Source organism: Ambystoma mexicanum, chromosome 1q, assembly GCF_040938575.1.
Source record: "Ambystoma mexicanum isolate Mex_15411 chromosome 1q, UKY_AmexF1_1, whole genome shotgun sequence".
Lineage (NCBI taxonomy): Eukaryota > Metazoa > Chordata > Amphibia > Caudata > Ambystomatidae > Ambystoma > Ambystoma mexicanum.
The window spans coordinates 50,657,205-50,680,505 of NC_090922.1; the positions used below are offsets into that span (position 1 = coordinate 50,657,205).

The 23,301-nt window shown below is 44.6% G+C and overlaps 1 long non-coding RNA gene across 1 annotated transcript in view; it reads left to right on the plus strand.

Moving 5' to 3' along the window:
• The window catches only part of LOC138520977 (uncharacterized), a 93,685-nt gene extending 71,930 nt beyond the window's left edge, over positions 1-21,755 (plus strand). Inside the window, exons 2-3 of the long non-coding RNA XR_011282898.1 lie at positions 3,659-3,805; positions 21,504-21,755. This is a non-coding gene — a long non-coding RNA (uncharacterized lncRNA). The remainder of the gene's footprint in view (positions 1-3,658; positions 3,806-21,503) is intronic.
• Positions 21,756-23,301: the final 1,546 nt, after the last annotated feature.

Consider the following 23,301-nt stretch of genomic DNA (forward strand, 5'->3'; position numbering starts at 1 on the left):
AAGATACAAGAACGCACCCCTACACCAACACAGAGGTCCACCAAAACAGCATGTCACCATTTGTCGTGCAAAGTGAGATCATCATGACGCTGCCATCAACGTTGACAGGATGGTAGCATACATATCACTGCACATCACCCAGATCATGGGAACAACCAACGTGGACTACCACAGTGCATGAGCAACCACAAGGAATTGCCCCCCCCTGCGCCCAATTGACGATGGCACACACAACTGCCTATAAGTGGAATACACACATAGCAGTTACTTCATGTGTCTCTATTCATGCATGGATCTGTGGGTGCATACAGGAAATGAATGCTTGCTATGGTGTCATTGATACAGGTTCCATGTGATGTGAGGATTTACACATAATCATTCTTACCCACATACAGGTGATGCAGGCTATCCCTTGAAGAGGTGGCTCCTTACCCCAGTCCGGAACCTGCAGAACAGGCACAAGGAGGACTACAATCGTGCGCATACACGTACCCGTATGGTGATCGAGCAGACCTTTGGCCTCTTGAAGGCACGGTTTCACTGCCTTAGCAGGTCTGGTGGTGCACTCCTGTACGGCCATGAGAAGGTGGGCAAGATCATCATGGCATGCGTCATGCTACACAATATGTGCATCAGACGGAATGTGCCCCTGCCCCCTGCCGCTGAACTGCAACCACCTGACAATGAGGATGAGGAGGGTGGAGATGGGGCTGCACTTCAGGGCAGTGGCGTCGCTACGAGGGGGACTGGGGAGGCCAGGGCCCCCCCTGTGAAACCCTGTGCCCCCCTTTGTGCCCCCCCTACCTAAGACGAGCAGTGACCATGTTCTTCCCCCTACTTTTGTCGGTGCCCCCCTAGTTTTGTCTTTGGCTCTCTCTGTGTCCCTCCTAAATTTGATTCCTGGCGACGCCACTGCTTCAGGGAGGCAGCGATGCACAGGAGGGACATGCCATGCGTCAGACTCTGATTGACCAATGTTTCTAGCACACATGGATGGGGAGTGTGACATGGAGGTGGAACTCAGGGCACTGTGTGTGTCATGGACATGGACACTGTAGACTGTTCACCAATGAAGCACACGTACACAATAAGCAATGTCCTCACATGTGAAGTCAGAATACAGAACAGGTGTATTCAGAATATGTAACTAACAAGTGCACAAGCCCTCCACCCAACACACCCTCTCCCCCTCCCCCTCCCCCCTCAACTTCCCCACACACTCTCTCCCCCCTCAACTCCCCCACACATGGTGTGCACTGGCGTGCACCATAAATCCACATGAGACCAGTATGCCTGGCTGAACCTACAGCCCTCTCCCTCTTCCTGCACCATGTGCACCGCTGTCCGACCTGCGCAGGTTCCGGCCAGACCTACGCACGGGGCTGGACTTAGTGGAGCTCGCATTGGAAGATGTCCCAGGTTGCTCCAACACCTGCGCCGGATGCATGGACTCCATTGCTGCCACCATTTGTGTGAGGACCTACCTCACAGCTGCCATTTCACTGCAAATGTCCTTTGAGGTGGTCTCAATTGCTGATTTGAGGGATGAAGCACATTCCCCTTATGTCATCCCCTGCCCGGCCACATTCCGTGATGTGCTGTGAAAACAGCCCTGTCAGCTCCTCCTGCCGCTTCTGAATTGTCCTGATCCCCTCTTGGCTGGCTGTGTCAGTGGTGGTTACTGACATGGTTTCTTCTCCCCCACTGTGCTGCTGGCAGCAGATGCAGTGCCTTCTTCCACTGTGTGTTGGTGGCTGGTGTGGGTGCTGTGGTGGGGGCCGTAGTGCACATTGGTGCTGTGGGCTCTGGGGTTTTCTTGCCCTTCTGCGGTAGTGCAGGTTGGCCTCTTCCCCTTGATGTTGAGGGGCGGTGTTCGCCCTACATGCCCCTGGCCTTCTTTTGTGGTGTCGCAGCATCCTCCCTAGGTTCCTGGTCATCGCTGTCTGATTGCGTGCCTGTGGGGGACCAATAGAGGGAGAGGGTTAGTGATGGCTCTACATGCTTCAGGCATGCATTGGGGTGGCTGCATTCATATGGAATTGCAGTTGTTTGCCATTGGGGTAGTGACATACGGGTTGCTTGGCTTTTGGGTAGGTGATGCAGGGAAGCGTCTGTGGTGAAACATATTTGGGGTGCATCATGCATGTGGACAAGATGGTGCTGTGCACTGCCTGTCGGCAGTCTTGTATATATGTGTCTGGTGGACCCTGCTCTACATCATTGCACTGTCAGTTCAGGTGGACATCATCGTGTTGTTATTTGCATTGTTTCATTTGGGACACCTACCTGCATCAGCCGATGATGGGGCTCCTCGCTCCATGTCCCCCACTCCCTCAATTGCCTCCATCCCTATGGTGCTTGCGCAGATCTCCTCCCAGGGTTGCATCTTTATGGGGGAGTCCGCACCTCCACATGTTGCCATCCGCAGCTTGCCGTTGGCCGAGAGGATGCTCTGCACGCGTAAGCGCAGATCGTCCCAGCGCTTCCGGACATCTTTAGGAGTGTGGGGTGTGGTGCCAACGGCACTTACTTTCTGCGCAACCTCCGCCCATATCTGCTTCTTCCGCTGCACTGCAGGTCAGGACATGTTGGAGGAGAAGACGACATCCGCCTGTTCTTGCGGCGTCTCGTCCAGCATGGTCAACTCCTCTTGTGAGAAGCGCTCCTTGCGCAAGCGCTCTCCAGTTTTTTTGAGTGCCTTGGGCATTTTGATGCGCTGCAGGCAGAGGTAGAGGTGTGGTGGTCAGATGGGTCCTGGTTACAGAGGATGGCAATGGATTGAGTTTTTGAAGATGGCCGCCGTGCTCTTTCCCGTTTCTGTGCGATGACGCTACTTCCGGTTCCTCTTATTAGAGGTGACCGCTAATAGCGGTGGCCGCTAATGCCGATGGCTTGGATGGCGGTGGAGCTATTTTCGCTTCGTGGTATGCCGGTAAGGGAGATTTTTCACCCTTTTATGGCAAGGCGGTGGGGTCATTACCGGCATGGTGCAAAGCTTGTGCCCGCAAAGTCGTAATAGGTGCTTTTAGCGGTCTATTGCCAGCAGGGACACGGTGGTTGCTCCATGCCGGTAATGACCGGTACTTACCGCCCACCTCGTAATGAGGCCCACTATGTTATGTTAGGAAATATAAAGCACACAGTGACCATATGAGCTTCATAGCGTGGATGATGCAACCAGAAATGTGCAGTGAGGTTTAATCAACATCAGATGGGAAAAAAGAAATGTGTTTAGTTTCATTTTGAAAGTAGAAAAGAGAGAAGGCCTGATGGATGGTATTCCACAGACGTAGAGCTAGACAGATAAAAGATTGTCCATCTGCTGTGCATTTTTTAAGATAAGACCAGTAATAATGCAGAAGATTACCTTAAAGTGTGGTCAGGAAAATAAAGAATGAGCCAGTTCCTAATAAACTGATAGGCCTGTAAACAGAAAGTCCTTAGAAAAATGTACCACATTTAAAATTGGTGATAAAATGTAGTGCTTCAGATGGAACGCTGCAAGGGCCACTTTTTTCATGTAGGCCAATGAGTATTGCAAGATGTAGTCCTCTCTCTTTAGGAAGTTTCTAGAAAGTGTGGTTGAACATGACAAATTAGGTTAACATTCAGTCTACTTGCCAGGCCCTGGTATAGAAATTATGTTTCCTGCTTTCAGTTTCAGGACTTAATACATTTCCCCAGCAACAGCTACACATGTTACACAACAAGTCCTTCAGAAGTAAGGGCCTATGAACAGCCTGGGGCAGAAGACATCTGTGTTGCAGAATTGCGTAGTGCCCGGGCGCTCTGGCTGATCATGCAGGTAAGGATTTACTAACATGTAATCAGCTAACTGTAGCATGACCTGAATCCTACTGCACTGCCTACTAAGAGAGGGAGATGGACAGGGGTTAGTCCAGCATGCGCACCTGGAAGTACTTGAATGCCCATCGCGGTTCAGGGACTGCGGGGTGGACAGGTGGCAGAATACAGTTCCAAATAAGAATGCCTGCATTTGTGAATTAACCCCCAACTATGTTTCTCCCACAGAGATCTGAATATAGCTCTGTCCAAACTATCTTTTCATATTGGGCCTGCACATTACAGTTCTCCTAAGAGATCTGAATGCTGCAGGACCAAAAACTCTATTCTCTTGCCCAGTTTACCAAACCTGAATGAGCTCTGAATGTAGTGGGGCCTGCCCTATCCTATAATTGGTTGAGAGATCTCCTTCAGAGCCTGCCAGACACGTCTGGGTTTTCTCCAAAGGAAGGGCAGAATTTGACCTCCGGTATGAAGCCCCAGACCTCGGAAATATATATTTTTGGTGTGGGTATAATATGATATTACAAGAAGAAATCCGTCTCAAAAGTTCTGAAATAATGTAATGTTCACAAGTACTGAAACTCTAAACTAGTACACTATTGCCTAAATGATCGGGTGTTCAGGCCATTAGCACCCCGGGTTACCAAAGCGGCAACCCGGGGTGCTAAATAAAAAGTGTTTTCATTGCTACAATAGGAGGCGCGTGGCGTCCCGTTATAGGAAGGAAAAACCTTTACCAACTTGGCCACCATGGAAAGAGAAGGCGGGGCTCCGTACGAGCCCCACTTCCCTTTCCATGGTGGCTGTTCTGAGCAGAGAGGAAGGTGCGGCTTCGGCGGCAAGTGCCACCGCAGCCACATAAGGTAAGATTGGGTGCAGGGGGGATTAAAAATATTAAAAAAGGGACGTGAAGGGAGTGGGGGGAAGATGGCAGCGGTGGAGCTGGCCGTCAGGCAGCTTGGAACGTGGGCTTACACCAGCGGTTCAAGCACATGTTTCTATCCCCCGATTGGCTGGCTCCCTCCTGCTGGGTGCTAATGTGCATTTGTATAGAATGACAGGAAATTATACACATATAGTAAACAGAAAGCTTAAGTTATTTGTTGTGTGCATTATTTAGTGGCTTCTATTTTTATTTTCAGAGTGTCTATAGACTGTATGTATGTTTGTTTGCTTATTGTTTATTTATCAGCACTTATACACAAGTGGAGTGCTTCAAAGCGCTTCAAGGCGAGAAGGGAACAAGGGAATACAGTAGTCATTCTTAGGCCTTGAAGTTGCGGAATAATCTAACAAAAAACTAGCGTACTAGCCCTGATGGCATTTCTCCTAGTGCAAGTGCACAAAGTGTTGCAGGTGCAACCCAAGCTGGGGAGGAGGTACAAAAGGGTGGGGGGGGGGGGTTGAAGAACTAACGTACTAGTCCTAGTGCATTCAGGTCCTGCAAGTGTACAGACGGAAGTGTGAGGAAGGGGTGAGGCGGGAAACAAGTGTGCAGGGCCCTGGGTTAAGTGCAGAGATGTTACCCCTCTCCTGGGGGGTAAGCTGAAAGCGCAGTAATGCTGAACATAATGCAGAGGCTCGGAGGCAAGTTTAAGCCTGGCAGGGGAGCATGGGACCAGTAAGGCTCTGGAGGTGAACCAGGCGACCAGTCGGCAAGAAGCTTAACAGAGTTAGTGGAGAGAAGGAGGAGGGAGGCAAGAGAAAGGAAAGGTGGTTAGCAGGGGAGAGGAAGAGTGAAGGAGGAAGAGACGAGGAAGGTCTTGAGGAGTTTCCGGAACTTAAGGTGATCCGGCTCAAGATGGAGAGAGGCACGAAGGCTGTTGCAGGGGGAGGCACCTGCAGTGGATAAAGATCTACCCCCAAATCTCTGTTTTGAAAAACTGCTCACCCGCAAAGTGTTGGAGGAGGATGAGAGGAGGGATCTAGAGGGAGAGTATTTAGGAAGAGAGCGTTGTAGATAGTGCAGGCTCTGGCCCCAGAAAGCCTTGTGGATTATGCAGAGGGTCTTGGACTTGATCCTTGCAGCCACGGGCAGCCAGTGGAGGGATTTCAGTGCCAGAAAGATGTGGTCCCTGGGCTTGAGGCCAAGGATAAGTCTCTGAGTTCTCTTCTGATGAGTTAAAGAGGGACTTTTTTGAGATGTGAGAAGAGAAGGAGAGAGTGGAGTAGAAGATGAAACCCAGATTTGTAGCCTCATTAGCAGGTGAAGCCACAGGGCCATGGGATACCGGCCAGAGGGAAAGTTGGAAAGCGGGAGCAGGGGTCCCAATGAGGACGATCTCTGTCTTACTGGCATTGAGGTGGAGACCATTTGCAGCACACCAGGACTGGCTTGCGGACAGACAGTCAGGGATGAGAAAGGAGGAGGAGGAGGCCGAGGGTAGCCTGAAAGAGAGCTGCCTGTCACCCGTATAACACTGAAAGTAGAGTTAAAGGTACAGATCCTGTGGGCCAAGCGGGCCATGTAGAAATTGAAGAACCAGGGGACTAGGTTAGATCCCTGGGGGACACCGCAAGTACAGAGAGTGATAGAGGAGAGAAAGGACCCAAGTTCCACCTGGGAAGGATGGTCAGAGAGAAAGGAGGCGAGCGACACCAGAGCCTGATCTGGTATCACGCTGGTATCACGGAGACGGTAGATCAGGATGTTGTGGTTTACCATATCGAAAGCAGAAGAGCAGTCAAGAGGAATGAGGACAGAAGGAGAGTTAGAGTCAAGATTTGAGAGCATGTCTTTACGGTGTTCAGAAGAGCAGATTCCATGCCTCTTGATGTTCTAAAGCCAGATTGATGGTCATGGAGACAGCCAACAGATTCGGTGTGAAGAGTAAGCTGAGAGATAGCCAACTTCTCCAAGAGTTTACTCAGGGTAGGAGTAATAGAGATCAGGCGATAGTTTGCCAGAATAGAAGGGTCGGCAGAGTTTGTTTTTAGCAGAGAATGCACAAGAGAGTGCTTGGGAGAAGTGGGGAAAACTCCAGTGGCGAAGGAGAGGTTGCAGAGGTCGACCAAGGCTGGAGCGAGAGTGTCAATATTGACCTTGATGGTTTTGGAGGGGCAAGGGGCCACCTGTTAGGAAGAGGCTTTCATAGACCGGACTGTTTAGAGACGTCATCAGGTGTGATAGGGGAATGGGAGGAGGAAAGAGGAGGGGAAGGAGTGGGGGCAGCTGAGGGGTGCCCAAGAGATGTTGGTGCAGGAGGGGGTGAAGAAGAAATAGAGGACAGGAGGGGGTGAAGAAGAAATAGAGGACAGGATGTCCTGTGTTTTGGCGTTGAAGTATGCCACTAGGGTGGAGCATAGCACCTATCGGCTTTTTTCTTGGAGCAGATGCAGAGTCTATATTGCCTTTGAAGAAGGCGGCGGGCCAGTGTGTCAGAGGGTGCACCTGAAGTTCCCCATTTCCGTTCTGCTGCTGTGCACCTGCGTTTAAGAGCAGCCCAATCGGAGTCGTACCAAGAGTTGCACTTTTTGGCAGGCTTCAGTTGGACCCTCATGACCGGGGCAAGAATGTCAAGAGTGTTGGAGATGGAAAGGTGAAAGATAGAGAGGTCTGTGTCAGGGTGGGAATCAGCTGCAGGAGTAGACGGAGGAGAGTAGGTGGAGGCAAAGACAGCCACTGACACTCTTTTCATGGGTCGGATGACCTTGAAGGCAGGGGGCAGTGGAGGGTGTGCCAGTGCTAAAGTAGAAGAGAGCTTGTACCCATATACCCATGTAGACATGTAGGACAGGTGGAGTTTGTGTATCCAATCAAATATAAGGCACCATTAAACACCATACCCTGTGGATGGGTGGCATCTAAAGGGCACTGGGCACCCAAATAACCCATGTGACCCAATCCCATAATCTGTCTCCTATATAGACCACGGGTACAATCACACACATGGTTATGCCACTAGGGACTGGATAACTTAAATAAACTCAAGGTTGCTTGTAACAGAGGTGTTCCAATTACTGTTGAGTATGAAGCTATCCTCTTTCTGTGACCATGTTGGATTCAGAATATTGCTTGTGTTGAAGGTATTCTCCCACCTACTCCCCCAGCATCTTCCATTCAGATGGCCAGGCAAGAGACATTGCTTTTGGATCCCGACCCTAGAGGTGGACACGCGATGGAGGATCACCTGAGTGGAGTGTCACGGGGGAATTGGGAGGAGAATACCCAAGGACAAGACATGGTACTCCCACTTCCCCAATTATACACCAACCCAATCTACCTCAGCCTTAATGGGGTATTTTCAATCACACCCTATCTCCCCCTCCCCATTTCCAATAAGTACTGGGACAAAGAAGAGGTGATTGGGAGCAATGAAGATTACCCATAGAAACAACATAGGGATGCAAAGTGAGGCTTACCATCTAACACCTTTGAATTGTCCCACTAATAGAGTCAGGCAAAGTCAGGCACTTTATTCCGACTATTCACACCTGACTCCACTTGACTCTACACCAGTATAAAAGGTGTGGTTCTGCCAAAGCGTATGAGCGAGCTGGATTTGCTGACGGGACCCGAAGAGCCAAGCAACTGCAGTGAGAGAAGCCTGGAGAATCTGTAGGAGAGCAGCATGCTGAGACACTGTTCCGGTGTGTTTGAGGGGCTGCAGCGTGGCAAGGGAGCCGAGTCTCCAGAGAGCCGGAGTGAGGCAGACTGCGAACGGCTGCCCGAGTCCAGAGTGATACTCGTTTCCTTGGGACGTGTGCCAGTCCCAAGGGAGTCTGAGGAGCAGGTGGTGAGACTTTGACCTCAACCCAGTGTATCCCGAAGAGACCGCTCTCCAGTGCTGCGCTTCCCGATGAGTTTCGTGAAAGTGAAGATAGAAACTCAGGAACATTCGGGTGGCTGGAGCGGGAGTAAAAACAGACAAGATTTATAAGTGGCAGGAAGGTAACGAAAGCAGAAAAAAGTAATGAAAGTGGAAAACAAGAGAAAAAGAGCATAAAGAAAGACGTGCTTATGGCACAGAAGTCAAGAGAGATAAGAGGAAAGTGAACTTTAAAGAATATAAGGGAAAAGGGTGCAAGCAACTCAACAGACTGTAAGTAAGAAAGCAAAATTAAGCCAAGAGAGAATGAAGTGACCCGAAACAGGAAAGACGGTGCGAGTGTCTCAAGAAACTGGAAAAGTGAAGATAAAAATGAGAGAAAGCAAAGAGAGGGTGCGAGCGACCCAAAAGCAGGAAAAGAGGGTACGAGCGCCTCAAAGGCTGAAAACGAAAAGTGCAAGTGGCACAACAAATGAAGGTGCAAGGGTGCACAACCAAAGGAACAGAGTAACACAGTACGGCAGGGGCACGATAATGACAAGAGCAGTGTGCAAGAGACACAGTAAAGGGAGAAGAGGGTGCAGGTGTGCACAACAAAAGGAAAGAAAGGTGAAAGAGCAGAACAACCAGAGTGGAAAGGGCACAGGAGGGGAAGGTGCCAGAAGAAAGATACAAAGTACAAAGAGAGCGGTCAGAAGTCAGAATGGTCACCCAGGGGAAGAGCCAAAGCCCTGGCATTTTCAAAAGTCTCCTACACTACCCCATGGAAAGAACTGTGTGTTAAAAAAGTGCATCCTGACAAGAGGAACAATTTTGAGTTTGCTTGTTGAACTTCGAAAAAAGGGGCCTAGGCTTGGGGAAGGGAACCATAAGAGGCCCACAAACAACATTATTGAACTTTGTGAAGAGTTCCCAAAAATCGGGGAAGGGAACCCTGAGAGGCTTAACAAGAACTGTGTCTTTTTGTTTGGAACTGGAAGGATTAAAGCTTGGGAATGGAACCAAATGAGACCCAGAGACATTGTGAACTCTTTTGACTTACAGCAAGAGCCCTATGTAGAAGGTTCCAAGGGCAACCCTTTTGAGTTTAACTATTTTGAACTGGCAGAACTACACCTATTGGTAAGACTACCTGAAACCAGCTGTGGTTTACATTTCTTCTTGAGTCACAATTTTTCCTTTAAGGAAATCCCCTATCACATTTGGTTTAAGAGGGCAAGCATAGGTTTGGACACAGACAAACTTTGGTTTTGAATTTATGCCCATTGGCAGCCCTTAGACACATCAGTTGAAGGAATAATCCCCTCAGAGTTAGGGCCAGGTAGGCATTACACCAACTCCACAAAGTTTGATAATAAAGGTTTTCAACTATTGAGTCTGTGTCTCTCTTGATACCATGCCTATTTTGTTTCTTTGTTTCCAGATTTGCATTGAAATACAAGGGCAATTGGAGCCATTTTCGGAGCAGCCAAATATTCTCGGGAGAGGGGGGTGGAGTTGGCCTTTTTAACTGGCACTTCTAACAACAAGGAATCAGTGAGCAACAACTTGGACCAGATCGTTGATCTACCCCAGAAAGACAGAACAAAAAATGTGGGTAAACTGGAATCCCAATACACTTAACCAAAAACAAAGGGTCAATCTAAACGCCAGCTGCACGCCTAGCACTTGGGTTATACCCTTCACCACAAGAGATAATACACCACATTGGTACTAGTGACATGCGCTTAGCAAAAATAGTTTTATTCAATTACTTAAATTTCAAGAGCAATCTCCCGACATTTCAATGTTTACAGCCTACACGTGTTTCAACACATCGGGCCTCATTATGAGGCAGGCGCTCCCGTAATGAAGGGTGCCGGTACGGGACCGGCACCATTCATTATGGGATGCCTGATTACGAGGTCCCCTAGCAGGACCCGGAACAGACGTCTGGTAAAACCAGATGTCCTTTCCGGGTCCTGCGAGGGGAACAAGGAGCTAATAACGGGCCCGTTATTAACAGGCCTGTTATTAGCTCCATCCCCATTCTCGTTGAGCCCTATGGGGGCTCAAATGGGAACTGGGAATGGTTTTGTGCATGAGGAATTACCGGGTCCTCCAAGGTCGGAATGACCCGGCCATTCCTCATTCACAGAACCGGGTACTGGAACCCGGTATGGGGGCCGCCATGCCTTTTATTAAGGGCATGGCTGCCTCCATACTCGTAATGAAGCCCATCGTCTTCATCAAGGCTGCCAATTGATGTAAGTGATACCACAAACAAAAGGATTGATAAATAAATAAATAAACAATATGAGATGCAAAATAAATGAATTTGATTGCATGTGAAAAGGTATTTACAAACAGTTGAATCAATAAATGAATGAACATACCAGAGATAGGATGGGTATGCAGGTAGTTCTACAAACGAACATAGAAAAACTGAAATTAATGTTATGATAGCTATTATCATGGTTATAATAAGGCATTGTACAATTAATGCATTTCTTATGATGAAACTGTTTTGGTCACTGTGCTGTTTATCGTGTAACATGCTAAGTATTACTTGAGGTGCACATGTGAAACAGCAAAAACAAAGAGGTGATGGCTGGAAGGTTAAGAATGAATCTTAACCACTGGCAATGCTCTGGGCAACCCTCCAGACCACCGTTCTTCGCCTGCCAAGCCATTACAGAAGGGAAAGACCATATGCAAATCAGGCTTGGCCCCACCCCAAAAGGGTCTCTGCCAGTGGTTAAGATTCATTCTAAACCTTCCAGCCATCACCTCTTTGTTTTTGCTTTGTCACCCCGAGTGGGACGGGTATGCCCAGACGTGGGTCCCGTACCTGCTGGGCCTAGAGACCCAAGCTACTCCTCACTGATGAGCCCCAACAAGGGCGAAACATGTTTGGGGATGCTTGTGGTCTCGTGCAGAAGGGATGTGACCTAGCAGTTTGGGCTGGACTGCCCCTTTTGGGGTGGGGCCAAGCCTGATTTGCATATGGTCTTTCCCCTTCTGTAATGGCTTGGCAGGCAAAGAACGATGGTCTGGAGGGTTGCCCCGAGCAATGCCAGTGGTTAAGATTCAGTTTAAACCTTCCAGCCATCACCTCTTTGTTTTTGCACATGTGAAACACCCAAATACAGGTATATGCGAGGGTATTGTTTTAATCATAATTGTTATTTTGTGCTATGGGTGAGTTATCCTCCTCCAAGGTTGTAATGTGAGTTCCTAAATAAATATGTGAATTTATACTACTTGAGATCTTGCGCATATAAATAGCGGGGTGGCTGATATGACCAAAACATGCACCAATTTGAGACTAAATTTGTACTAGAAAATCCACTATGGAGAGACAAGGTGAAATGCTGGAGACGCTATATAGACGACATCTTTGGGATCTGGTATGGCACTGAAAGCAAACTAATACAATTCTGGGAATCCCTAAACAACTACAACGACAGGATCGGTTTCACTATAGAGATCGGTAGACCGGAGGTCAATTTCTTGGATGTCACGATTGAACGATCAGGGACAACACTCAAGACAAAGATATTCAGAAAACCAACAGATGTAAAGAGTTGCCTTCATCATAGCAGCTTTCACCCAAAACATCTAAAAGAAAACTTACCCTACAGCCAACTACTAAGACTCAAGAGGAAAACGTCAGACCAGGCTACTCTACAGAATGAATATGACATCATGAAACAGAAATTCTTAAGAAGAGGGTACCCAGCAGAAATGGTGGACAAAGCAATAGTCAGAACCAATTTACAAAAAAGAGAAGAGCTCCTCCAAGGCAACACAAAGAAAGAAACGAAATGTTTAATACACACGTTGAAATACTCAAGTCAACGTTTTAAAGTTAAGAGGATCATACACAAAAATTGGGACCTAATAAGAACAGATAATACCCTGAAAGAACTCTTTCCAGATCCCCCCATGATGGCATACAAACGGGGTAGGAACATCAGAGACCAACTTATCAAAGCTGAAAAACCAAAAAGACCAACACAGACCACTCTAACTAAACAGAAAACAGGAACATTCGCCTGTCTACATTGCCAACATTGCAATAATATCATAAAAGGAGACCATGTGAGACATCCAAACACAGGCAAAAAAATAACTTTGAGAGAATATGCATCATGTGATACAAAAAATGTGGTATATGCGATCCGCTGCCCCTGTGGAATGTATTACGTTGGAAAAACCAATCAGAAAGTGAAAGAAAGGTGGACAGAACATAAGTCCAACATAAGAACAAAGAACGTGAAGTCACCTGTCTACAGACATTATCGTGACCAAAAACATTATATTTCACAAATGAGAATGGTGGTCTTTGAAGTAGTCCATCCCTTACCAAGAGGAGGTGACCTTCAAAAACTTTTAGCACAAAGAGAACTCTATTGGATCCAAAAGTTAGATGCTATGTTCCCTCTGGGGCTAAATGAGGAATATTACTTAGGTCCATTTCTGTAAACATGTAGGCAAGTCTGCAAACATAGACATGGCATCTATTCTTTAGTGACCACCCTATGTTTTAATTCAAATCAGAATTTGACTAAACTACACCTTATTTTACTAAACAGGATTAAAATCCTACATTAATTTCTTGGTTAGAGATTCAGAAGAGATACACAAGAAATTACAATCTCATGACTAGGCAATAAGAATGTACACCCACTAGTGGGTCAGACAAAAGGTTATGCAAATCTACTGTATGTACAGACAATGTTATTGTCTTTATGCTATTGTTTTTAATGCAAGGGAGCCTCTTTCGATTTTATGACAACCAGCCTTATATCATTATTATTGTGTTTTCTATTTAAATTGCCCTTTCTTTCCTTTTATATCTCATCTATTTTTTAGCTTATCTATTTTATTCATATTTATTCTTTTATCTTCTCCTAGTCTATGGTATGGCACATACAGCTTCTCTATTAGTTCACATCACCATATCAGACTATATTCGTTACCACCAGTTCATAATGATTTCCACATTACCATGTCTAAGATGTATAGCCAATACATATTGGCATTCACCACCCGATAGACTTTTATGCGCTCACGCGAATCTCCTAGAAGGGTAAGACACCCTGTTTTCACCTTTTCTCATCATTTAGACACACGCATATGCAGGTAAACAAACAAAATGGCCGCGGTGTGACGTCACCCGCGACTGCTCTCACATCATCAAAACCAATCAGAAACCATGGCCGCGGTGTGACGTCATCACGCGCATGCGCGGTGTGACGTCAACCGCGACTATAAATACTCGCTCCACTTCGATTTTCACTCAGAAGCAGATGGAGAGTCTCGGGTTACAACCACATCTGGGAAACCTGCTTTTCTTCCTCTTAACTTGTAAGTATGGCTACTCAGCAACCACATTGAGCCTTGCAGCCAATGTTCACCCTTTTTCTCAATATATCTTCTTTTCTTTTCTTAAATCACCAGAAAGGGACATCCTATCCACAGAGAAGCCTTAGATGACTGCCTGTGGAGTCCTACATTACTTTTACAAGTAAGTTCTATACCATTCACTATTACCTCCTGCACTAATCATTCTTATTATACCACCCTTACTTTAATATTTATCACAGAATCTATAGACTCTATTCCAACCTATGGATACTTTTTCTACTTCTTTAAGAAAGTGCTTTCAAAATAACAGCACTTAGCCCAGTAGATCAGAACTATTTCTACATAACCTTTCAGGTTAGGATTTGGTATTCAAGCCACCATCCAAATTGTTGCAACCATTAGGAATTAATGTCATATCCATGATAATATTGGTTTGTCCTTTATCTTAATAGGCTCCTAGCATTAGCTCATCTCCTAATATCTGTCTTTTGAGCAATGAAACTGATCCTGAATTTAAAGAATGAAGTAATGATGTATATAGAAACATATATATATGCTTCTAACTGGTTATTGAAAAACCTTGTTTTTGCCTTAAATGTACATATGAATACTAATATGAATAATAGATTATTAATTTAATTTATTTACTCTTCAGTGTTTAAACTTAATACAAAGAATACAGAACACATTGCCCCTGATGAAGAGTGAAAATTGATACTCGAAACGATTTGGGCCAGATTATATTTTGAATGTTTTTTGTTAAAAATCTGAATAAATTACTGGTTTTCTGATAAACAGATGAATTGTCAAGTATTAATTGAGAGATTCCAGAATATTTTGCAGTCATAGCAAAGCATAGAAACTTACTGAAATTAAGAACCAAATCTTGTAAAAATCAATAAGGTTACTAGTTGTACCCTAAAAAACTCTATACGGGCCACGGCCGTGTTGATAGTGTGCAGGGGACACGGGTTTCCTCAATCAGGAAACCATTTCTCCAATGTATTCTTCCCAGCCTAGATACCAAGGCTGAGCACCTCTCCCCAGCACCTCAAATTGCACTCTACTGTCCAACTAATTACTCAGAGCTATTCTCCTATATGCAAAAATACAAACAAGGACTAGGTGTGCATGGTGATTATCAATCTTTCCTTTGATATGACCAAAACGCCTGAAAAACTCACCCTAATATGAGGTTGTTTTGATCTGTAGTACAAGTTCAATTAATGATATATTATGTTAGTGGTGTACTGTTCTTGGTAATAACAGCATCAAGGGAAATCTGGAACCTCAAGTTTTAAATTGTTTTACCCCTTACTGTTAGTAGATCGAGTATGCTGCACCCCGGAGTGAGCTTGGACTGCTGTTGAGATAATTATTTATAAAAATTAATTTGGTGTCTGTGTCAGCCTTGGTAGGTCTTGGTTGATAATATTAGCATGCGCTTACCTGATAATGGTATACACTATTGTGTGCAAAAAAGTGTCCCTTCACAAGAATATTCGCTGTGTTGGCAGAAGCTGATTAAGATACGAGTTGGATTCCTGAAATATATATGAGTGTGCTGTGAGCGCCATTCTAGAAACCATGAAGGTGTTGTACTTAAGTCAAATTAAATATATATCATGTAGTACCTACTGAGAGTTAGAGGGCAGATGTCCGTCAGGAATCATCTGCGGCGGCATCCGTGTTCAATAACACGTGGGCGTCATGCTGCAGCAGTGTTTATAGTGTCCGAGCGTTCGCATCAGTTATGCATTACATTTGCCATACCCTGGCAACTAAAACGTTCATGCCAAGAAAACGAAAGTATTCTACGTGCCTTGGATTGGTATGAGTTGATCCAATGTGGTGCATTATTTTGACAGGGTTTAAGTCGCCACCATTGGAGGCTTGTCAGTAAATTGAATTGAAAGTAAACAATGTGGGCCATTGTTGTCCTAGCATGTTTTACCCTGAATTCGGGAAGCTTCAATTATGATGACCTGAAAACAATTATGAATAACTGACTGTCCATCTGGTTTAAGAATATCCACAGAAAAATTGTACCTCAATTTATTAAATCCCCATTTGGCGATAATTGAGTGATAAATATATCTTGCCCAAATGACGAACAGAAATTTGTACAAGTTGGTTCATTGTTGAGTCACAGAAGATCCTATCCTAAGAAAACATGCATTTCATGTTCCGAGTTGAGACCCTCAGTTGTGCAGCGTAATAGGCAAATGAATTTAGATTCTTAACGTCTTAAAAGGCGTATCAGATCCCCTCCACATTTGGCCAATCTGGCTTGGTGCACTCCTATAAATCTAATGTCACTCTTATCCTGCATGGTGATATTTCTGCCAGTGTTGTGAAATGGGTATTCTCGGGTATTGGTTGCTGAGACTATGCAGATGTTCCCTAATCTGTATCCTTAACGGTCCAATAGTGCTTCCCACATACAGTTTCTTACAGATACATATTTTGGTATACACCGCATATGTTGTTTTGCAGTTGATGAGATCTTTTATCTGGATTGTGATGCCTGCTTTATATGTGAATTGTTCAGTGTCCCAGTGTGCGTATTGACATATACTGCAGGTGCCACATTTGTGATCCCCCAGATAGATCCTCCAACGGTCTCCTTTATAATTCCGGCAATGGTGCATGCAGCAGAGGATTTCAATCTAGAAGACCTGGGTATGGGTCCAGTTCAGACTACTTCAAGTTCTACCACTCCCTCCCTAGCTAATCTTGAGGATTCAATCATTTTGGATGAATACTTTCTACTTTTATGTAGGGACATGGGAGACTTCGATGAAAACCCAAGGAGTGTGCAGCAGCATAGCCTCACTACCTCCCCCCTACTGGTGCAAAAAGCTAAACAATTTACAGATTACAATTCAGAGGCACTACAAAGACCTGATACTACTAATGGAATCAACTCGGAACAGTCAATACAGGCGTGATTTCAATATTTTACCAAACGCAGAGTCTTTGGGCCCAGCTTCAATTTCGACTTTATATTTTGTGCTAGAATACTTACTCCAGCTTTATGATAACATCAAGGAAATGGTACAACACAACATAATTTGCACCAAATTACAGGCATTGACAAAAAAAACAAAAAAACCAAATTAAGCAATCTAACAACAATAAACAACAAAAAGAAGAGGGGAAAGATTAAAGAGGCCGATGTCATTGTTCTGAACAATGACAGCCTGGTCATAATGTCTGATCCAGATACTTGTCCTAATTCAGGAGCGAAGAGCCTAACACTTAATAGTCCATCACTGCTCATTGATTGTCACTTGGGGAGTAGCCCCACGTTGACATCACGTACCGCCCTAATAGAACGATTCAATTTGGAACAGCCTGTTTCTACCGTACTGGACAAAACCTCATCCCCAATTTGTGAGTCTAACACACGGAATACAAGAGCAAAACCAAAAAGAAAGCAACGACAGCAGCAAAAAAAGAAGACTAAAAATATGGCAGCGCAAAACAATAACAGAAGAAAATCCTCCTTAAAGTTTTTGAGATCTTTTCTGATGATGGAGTCAATTAACTTATCTATTCAGGAAATTTAGGCCCCTTCTCATTTGGGTTTAACTGGTCAAACTAGTCAAGAGGGTGATACAGCAACCCCATAGATGGGGAACAGAGTTAACCAACCAAAAATCCTGCCAAATCATTTGGCTTTCAGAAGGGCTTCAAAGACTTTTTTGTTCTAGTTTAAAGTGATTGATTTATGTTGGTTTTACTCCTCTCTTTCTAGCGCCAAGATACCTTCGGGTGACCATGCACTGTACAAACTACAATAACATAACATAATATAACCAAAAGTTACTTCCTTTTTTACATTGTACTCACAACCTACAGATAGACATGATGAACTAGCCATACCAAAACAACTGACCGTGCACAACAAAGTCGTTACCTTAGACAACTTTGTCAAAGTGAACCACAGGCCACCGTCTGCTGTAATAGATCAAAGGGTTCCTGTTTCATTGACTGGCCCTTTGAGGGCAACAGGTATTGATCTCCCAACAAATCAAGGACTACCAACTGAAGACATGAAATCTACCAACAGGCCTATCACAAAATGAATTGGACGGTGAAATATAACCCAAATCAATGGTGACCTGGTTATGAACAGAAGCAGGGTTTTGGAACAATTTCATTTGTGATACCAGCTCTGCGGCTTCTATGTTCTAGTGACATAGATTACGTAGCACTTTCTGAAACTGATAGCAACCGGTTAGTGTGCCACTTCTACTCCAACTTGGTCACCAGACTGATTCTTGAAGAACGAGCTACCTTAAGATCTTTGGGCTTTGTCATATATGAAGTCAACAACGTGGAAGAAGTCAGGACCTTTCTAACGGTGCCTAGTAAAAGGTCAATGCCACTTAACAAGCTCAGCGATAAGATTTAACCACTCTGCTAGTCTCACAAAATGGAAATTTAACAAACGTAGCCAATACGGGAGATGCTCAGGATTGGTTGTGGCTGAATGCTGCCCTCAAGATGTTTGCAAGTTCAAGACCAGCTCAACAACATCTTTAACCTCTGCATTTTTCTATTAACCAATTGGAATATCTGTGGATACAGTAACCTGGCAAAGGCTTTCAACCAAACAAACCTCCTTCAGGACAGCTACTCTTCCAAGAAACAATGGCCGTGTCGCACTTTGAACTAGAAGGGTTTTACACCTTTTCCAAACCAGCTACAAGAGGCCGGGCAGGCCGGCCCTCGGGCGGCCTTGCTAATGCCATTGACCTGGGTCTGAAGGCTACTAATGAGGAAATATTTGCTAGTCTCAATTACTTACTAGCTATGACATTTCTATTAGAAACCCCTAGGTTAGACATTCTGATCATAAATCTCTACTGGAATCCACAGAGGAACTCATTAATTTCAATGCAAGATGGGCTGATCAATCTTCTCATATGGTAGTTGAATCTGAGCTACCCCCTAATATCATCATAGCCAGAGACTTTAACGCAAACTGTGAGGAGGGGGGCAGATTAAATAACAAACAAGTGATCCCTTTGGGACATGCAGGGGGTCCACAATGTGATATCTTTATACAAACATAGGATTTACAGCTAGTTTTACCATGTCAAGGACCTGAGGAAGGGCAGGTGATGATGTGGCACAGAGGCGTTCCGTCCTCTAGGATCGACCACATCTATATGTCTAATTACCTATATTCACTATCTGGATCCCTAACCATTCATCATTTAGGTTTCAGTGACCATTCAACTTTAAATCTCAATATGGATCCGACGGTCAAGCTACATACCATCTCTGGCCTTTTGGTCCCTCTTTTTGTGTATAGGGGAGGGCTATCAGTGAAGTGAAACGTCTCCACCTGTCGCTAATATTTGACTATCCAAACTAAAGCCGGAGCTGATAAGATTTGTGTGCAAGTGCCAAAATCGCAAACAAAGTTCAAACTCTGGCTTCACTAGTTAACTTAATTGTGTGACAATGGGCAAATAATTCTATCTCACTGTGGCTTATCTGCCAAAATAAAGAGGACATTATATTTTCACAGTCTGCACTATTGAAATAAAAATACCTCACTCAAAGTTAATTAAATTGTAGTGCAGCTTCATATAGACACATCAAAACTTTAATACATTGCACATCACAAAGTTGTTGTCTCTTGATAACATCTCTTCATTCCCTCAGGTCTGAAAGATTGATGTTACTTTCAGTGCTGCCAAAAGCCATGCAAATTGTGGGGGCTGAACGTGTTTTGTGACATAGGGCCCCACAAACCCTAGAAAAGAGTCTGCTTTTGTCTGTGAAATGTGAGTCAACAAGCTAGACAAATAATGGACGAAGTGACCTTGTACCAAAAAGAGGTCATTAAAAGCATGTGAATCTTTAAATTGACATTTAAGATTAAGTGTTTCTAAGATTAGGTTTCCTGTTTTTGTCAAGAAAGGTTTAGCCTGATTCTTCAAAAATGCAGAAGTGATGGAAGTAACCGGTTCTATGATGTGGAAAATGGATGGCAGAATGTGAAATATGGTTTGGGTAGCTCTGTGTAACGGGTAGGTAACATAACGGTAAGGGAAGGTGATGAGGGTCCAGGTGTTTTGATGAATGTAGAGGCACTGGCAAAGCATTGGTTTGTGAATTCAGATGCCCCAAGCCAGGATTGTCAGGTTGTGTGTCAGCATGTAGGTACGAAGATTTGTGGTGGGTCGGAAAGATTTAAGAGAATTAATGGCCAGCAGAGGTGTTTTGCTAAGTTAAGGCTAAGTGAGTTGCCCCAAAAGTACAGGAGGAATATGAAGGCAGCTTAGTAAGAACGGGTTGAGGCGATACACTTATGAGCACTAATGGTTGTGGGGTTTCTCCTTCTTTTAGTGCACCACCAGTTGTGTTTCAAAACATACAAGAATGTGCTCACATTAGCTATTAGCGGAGAACCTGTGGTGCCCTGGATTAGATGGGTGGTGCGTGTTTGATTGGAAGATGTGTGTGGAATATAGAAGTCAGAGACATACTTTTAAATGTGTGGTAGATAAAAGTGATAAGAATGAGCTGGAAGACTGCTGTATGCAAGTGTGCTGTGTGATTAATGATTAACGTGTTGCAATGTGGCCGGTTCTTCTTTCTTACTACGCCACAATGTGAGCCAATTTTCAGTGGGTGTCAGCATTTACCTGCTAATCATTGGTTTAAAGGAAAGGAAGGTTTACTGGGCTGACAGCAGCAGAAGCAGAGATATATGTGGTGGTGGTCACTCCCCTGGGGTCGCACACAAATTAATTTGTAACTCTTACCCATCACAGGTTTCACAGGTAAAAAACAATACTTCCTGTGATATGTGAGTACATTAACTAAATTATATATAGTTTGAATTGAGTAAGTAGCAGTAGGGCAGCTTATTAACATTAAATACATTGTTTTATACATTCAAATCTCAGATGAAGATGCTAATATATTAAGCCAAGATGTCCCCAGTGGTCTGGAACTGGTTCACCACAGTTAATTACATCAGCCCTTTTGTGACATACTTACCACCCTGGTAAGACCTGCTACCAATTGGCCGTAAAATGTCAAAACCGATCGGTGATTGGTGATTGTTGTTCAGGCAATTTAGTTGCCCACGCAAGTCACAAGATTCAGTTGGTCTACCGGACAATTTGAACTGTGTCTTTAAAATGAATTTCCTCTAAGTCACATGAAATTGATGGTTGTATACACACTTAATTTGTTTATATTGAGATGTATAAAAATCATGCAGGTAGATTATAATTATTCTGTCTTGTTAATGAATTATAATGGCACATTGTATGTCATTTGTGTATGGAATTATATATATATTGATATTTTAATATGTGTATATTTTTGTAGTTTGACTTTATATTATGAATAATAATGCTTCTAAGTTTTATATGCTACACTGCTGCTTGCCACAAGTAGCATAAATAACCACATTATCAAATCAATTGAAGAATAATTCTTTCTAGATTTATCCCATGGTTCTGTTCGTTCCGTATATAACAATAGTTACCGGTTAACTCATGGGCTAACGAAAATCTGCTGTTTCAATTTTATATGCATTAGGAGAGATGACGTGAGCAAAAGATGGAAGGAACAGACCTAGGACGTATACACTCCGCGACCATTCCTTCTCACAGGACCCATCAAGAGCCCAGCTGTATCATACAGGAAATATCCAGCACCAACATAGGACCCCCTAGGGGGCAAGATTTATCCACCATTAGCCTTGATAAAGACCCACGAGGTCAAAACACGTGTCGGCTGACCACAATTGGGACCATGAGCCCACACTCTAATTGATTAATAAAATCAACACTTACCACTAAACGCAAAAAGCGTGGAAAATCTACTTTTTCAAAAAAATAACAAACTGCGTGGTATCCAGTAAAACACCCGTCCTCCGTATATAACAATACTTACCGGTTAACTCATAGGTTAATGGAAATCTGCTGTTTCGATTTTATATGCATTAGGAGAGATTACGTGAGCAGAAGATGAAAAGAGCAGACTGAGATTAAGCAACCAGTCCTAAAATAAATGGCAGGACTAAGCACCTGAACAGTAACTCAGAGTGGACGTCAGCCACCCATGCTGACAGGTGTCTAGGTGCCAGATCACTGGGGCGTGCTCCCTAGGCCATAGAGTCTATAATTCAAGCTTCATGTGCTGGTTGTCCAGGTTCTAGTGCCCATGGACATCAAGTAGCCAGTTTAAAGATCTCGGGCTGTGGAGCCTTTAGGCCATGCCCCCTCTTGCCATGTACTTTTCATTTAACAGTGTAACCCCCTTTCGTGTTACGACGTAGATATGCACCCATTACTAGGGCATTTGTATCCCTCACTGGGCGTCTGCTGGTCAGAACCTAAAAAGGAAGGTCAGAATGGCGGTTTGCTCTAGGCAAACATGGTTTTCCCTAGGATGAAGCACTGCATATTATTGTAATGGCATCATCTCAAGGCACTGGACAGGGAGGCAGGTGTGTGGGCCTGCAACATATATGTAACAGTCCTTTCAGAGGCCTTTCTTGAAGTTATGAAGGGCTAACAGTCCTTGTGTGTGACATGGAAATAGCAGAGAGAATGTAAGCCCACACGCAGGAGGTGGTCTCTTCTTGCATTGCTGATAGACTGGAGGGATTGCAGGTGTTCCTGGCTCAGAGTCAGGGACAACTTCACAACTCCTGACAGGGCCCCCCTCCTTTTGGGAACCAGCAGGGCACCCTTTCTGCTAGGGAAGTGGGGAGCTCCTTTCTATGCAGGAACAGAGACAGACTGCACTGTGGGATAACTGTGTAAACCTCCCTTAGAGAGAGAGAGGGAATGAGGCTTTCTAGGGATCTCAGAGCCTGTGGGAATCAGGGGGCGGGATTTGGGGGTCAGGCCCCATGACTTCTTACAGGACTGAGGCAGGAGAAAGACAGACTACCCCTTAAACAAAATAACGTAAGTGGCTAGGGGAGTAATGCTCTAATGCCCCACAAACTAATCCCAATATAAAATCACTTACTTGTTTCTCCAAAAAAAGGGAAGTAAGAACCAAAAGACTTATGCACTAATTCCCATAAAAGTGGCCCAAAAGAAAGGGAATCAACTGCCCTGAAATGAGGGTAATGTCCTGTTCTTATACCCTCTCAAACAAGAGTCACAAATCTATGCTGTTCTAAAAGACATTGGATGTCCCAAAGAGGCCTGCCTAAGCCCCTAACAAGCCTATCTCCCACAGAGGTTTGCCTACACTCAAAACAAACTGACAAATATTTTGATCTTCCAAAGGAATTCCAATGAGCCCAGCTGTTATGTGCTGTTATGTGCCATGTCCTGTCGTAAGGAGTCCGGTGGGGGTGCCTGTGAAATTGCCAACG